Source organism: Micropterus dolomieu, linkage group LG12 (assembly GCF_021292245.1).
Source record: "Micropterus dolomieu isolate WLL.071019.BEF.003 ecotype Adirondacks linkage group LG12, ASM2129224v1, whole genome shotgun sequence".
NCBI lineage: Eukaryota > Metazoa > Chordata > Actinopteri > Centrarchiformes > Centrarchidae > Micropterus > Micropterus dolomieu.
This window is the reverse complement of record NC_060161.1, coordinates 36,768,682-36,772,371: the sequence shown is the minus strand read 5'-3', so window position 1 is coordinate 36,772,371 and position 3,690 is coordinate 36,768,682. Positions and strand designations below refer to the sequence as shown.

Below are 3,690 nucleotides of genomic sequence, written 5' to 3'. Positions count from 1 at the left end.
TGTGATAATAACAAGCGCTTCATTAAAACTCTGCTCTGTGTGAAGCACACTCCCTCATACACATCAAATATGATCAGCTGGTTTCAGGAAACCAACTAACTAAACTTCATCTTCTGCCTGAAATCAAGGAGCCATGTTTCTAAACGGCCTTAGCGACAGTAACTAAGGGGGCGGGGCGCCGTCACAGCGAGAACGCGGAGGCTCCGCGGGATCCGGAAGTGCTCCGAGACCAGAATCCAGACTCAGTCCAGGACAACACGGTCCACCAGTCACAGCGGAGACCTGCAGGACGATGGAGAACCAGAACCCGGACCACAGGAGCCAAACAGCAGCCTCGTGCTCTGATAGCACCGATGTTCAGGTCAGTGTTCATGACTTCATCACGAGACTAAAGACACGAGGAAGAGTCTCGAGGGTCCGTGTATCATCCGTTCATTCTGTTGTTAGAGATCAGAGCCTGAAAACCCGCTCCAGGGTTTGTGTTGACGTGGTTTGATTTCCAAAGTGTCTCCGTGATTCCTGTTTTCATCTTGAAGAGAGGAATCTGAAAGAAAAACTCACGAGCGTTTCTCTTTTCTTTGTTCTGGGATTTTCCCGCGCGGCGCATGCGCAGTGCAGCCCGTGTTGTGTCGGGAGCGCGCAGAACAAACAATGATGGTGAAAAATGAAGCAGAGTCATTATATTTCCTTGTTGTTTGGGGAGTTTATCACCGTGACAAACAGTCTGCCTGCGTTATTATTCTCTGAATGATCTGAGACGGGGGCGTTGGCAGACCGTGCAGCTGTACTGGGGGCCAGGGGCGTTTCCAGGCTCTTGAGACATTGGGGGCTTAGCCCAACCCAGAAGTCGTTACCTAACATAACCCCCCACCCCCTGACGCTGCCTACCCAAAGTAAGTCTATAAAGCAACAGTAAATTATCTGAAAACTTTGCTACCATTTTATGCCAATCACAGCCTGGATGGGGCGGGACATAGAAATGGTTTGACGCACTACATCAGTGGTTCTCAACCTTTTTTGGCCCGCCGCCCCCCTACCCATTATCCAGGTCCCAGGTCCAGGTCCCCCCCCCCCCCATCAAAAACGATTTTAGCTATTTGCTCTGATTATTATTGATTATTATTTTTATTGTTGTTACTATTGTTATTAAAAACAAAAAGCACATAAGTGAATGACAAACAACACTTTCATGACTTTCTCAGGGAACAAATAAGCCATATGAATAATAATTAAATTTAATTAGTAAGTTCCTTCCCCATAAGATTTTGAGCATTAAAGACTTAATTTCCTGCATTCTGGTAAAAAAAACAAACAAACTGCTCAGATTTCTGCCTTTTCTGCACAAATTTATGGTGGAAACGTTATTATTTATAGAGAGAAACACAAAAATTCATAAATAAAAATATAACAGAATAACATGCAGTGAGGTTCTCTGGGATTCTTTCTTGCTTTATAATATGTTTCTCCTGTAGATCAGCTTATTTAATCATCATCCCTGCTGAGTCAACACACGTGATTTAGTCTTCCCTCCTCTTTCAAGTCCCCTTTAAATGTAATTGTGGCACCTAAATGAGGAATGAATTCATTTTAATTCAGTTAATAAGTCTTGGGCTTTAATAGGCTAGCTTCTCTGTTTTAACGTGTTTTCTGCTCATGTTCATGTATTTAAGCAGGTTAACTCCGGGATAGAACGGTAAAAACGGGAGGGTTGTACCCTGACAGGTAGCCTATGCAACATCTGTGATCAGGCAGAGATCTCAACACAAATCCACACAGTTTAACTTCAGCAGCTCAGAGAAAGTGCAGCTCACAGTCCCAAACGGAGCAAGACGGCTCCTCAGTTTTTAACGTTACATATTTTAAAATTGAAACTCGACATGTCACGTTACCGCCTGGGCACAAACAGAATGCGATTCACAGCGCGATGTGGATCCACTTGATTAATCTCACGGCACTCGCTGGTGTTGCTGGATGCTAAGATGCCTTCAGGGGAAGTCCGACAGCGGATTACCCCCCTTGTTTATGTGTAAACACTGCGATAGAAAGGCATTCACGGTGTCACGGATACTCTGACTTCCCGTTTCCATGAAGGCAGCACGGAGCTGCGCCACAAGCAGCTGACAGAAACACAAAAGACAAAAGTTACGATACAAGCAGTCTCCTCCGGTCGCAGTGGAGTAGTCCTAAACTGGCAGGTTTTAATGTTGCAGACCACAGTTTTTTGCAAGTAGTTGAAGGTTTAAACTCTTATTGTTGTGAATATTTGGTGTAAACTCGCTTTTAAACTTTCATCTCAACAAGCGCCCCCTTTCTAAAATATTGCTTCCAGGGTCCCCTGTTGTACCTCGAACGCCCCCTGTAGGGCAGTACTGCCCCCGTTGAGAAACACTACAACAGTAAACTTTCAAATGTTGAACTCCTCCTGTATGAATGGTTCTGATTATTGATGAGATAGTAACATCAACAAATTAAGTAGACCATTTTTCTTGCTCAAGTATTTAATGACTGAAAACATGAAACTGCTGTTTTGTCCAACTGGAATTAATTTTATACTACTGGTGGGCTGTATGTACTATTATATACACATAGTAAAATAAAATAATTTGTATATTAACATACTAGCAGTTAGGGCTGACCGATTAATTGCATTTGTGATATTATCGCCATGTGATAAAACGAGATTTTCTAATCACCAAGGCTGCGAAAACACTCTGGTCACATGACACCCAAGAATAATTGAATTCAATTTTCAATTCAATTTTATTTATATAGCGCCAAATCACAACAACAGTTATCTCACAGCGCTTTTCATAAAAGAGCAGGTCTAGACCGTACTCTGTGATGATATTTACAGAAGCCCAACAGTTCCCACCAAGAGCAAGCACTAGGCGACAGAGGCAAGGAAAAACTTCCTTTTAAGAGGCAGAAACCTCGAGCAGAACCATGGCTCAGGGTGGGCGGCCATCTGCCTCGACCGGTTGGGGTGAGAGAGAGAGAGAGAGAGGGAGAGGAGGGAGGCAGCCTACACAATATACACACAGAGGTACAGACAGCGAAGGTAATGTTGCTATAAACTAAATGAAAAATGGTACAGATATTTATAATAGTGTTAATTGTAACCATCGTAATGTTAATGATTATAATAACAATAATAACAATAAGACTAGCAACAATAGTCGTTGCAGTAGAGGGTGTCAAGCAGGAACACGGGGGCAGCAGGCGACCCGCAGCCACAGATCCAGACTCCACAGCTCCAGAGCCAGAAAACCTGCAGGAAGTGATAGGAGGAGAGAGGAGAGGGACGAGAAAGCACAAGACTACCAGAAAGGGCAGAAGTTGTGTTAGTAACATGCAATAATGGGATGAGGTTGCATACAGAGGGAGAGAAAGTAGAGGAGAGAGGAGCTCAGTGCATCATGGGAAATCCCCCGGCAGTCTAGGCCTATAGCAGCATAACTAAGGGATGGTTCAGGACTACCTGAGCCAGCCCTAACTATAAGCTTTATCAAAGAGGAAAGTCTTAAGCCTACTCTTAAATGTGGAGATGGTGTCTGCCTCCTGAACCCAAACTGGAACCTGGTTCCACAGGAGAGGAGCTTGATAGCTGAACGCTCTGGCTCCTAGTCTATTTTTGGAGACTCTAGGAACCACAAGTAACCCTGCATTCTGGGAGCGCAGTGCTCTGGTGGG

The 3,690-nt window shown here is 44.2% G+C and overlaps 2 protein-coding genes across 2 annotated transcripts in view; both read left to right on the top strand.

Moving 5' to 3' along the window:
- LOC123980194 (zinc finger protein 239-like) overlaps positions 1–3,690 on the top strand; it is a 68,779-nt gene that overhangs the window by 18,257 nt on the left and 46,832 nt on the right. The window lies entirely within an intron of this gene.
- LOC123980218 (zinc finger protein 239-like) overlaps positions 1–3,690 on the top strand; it is a 44,792-nt gene that overhangs the window by 18,034 nt on the left and 23,068 nt on the right. The gene's annotated exons all lie outside the window — the stretch shown is intronic.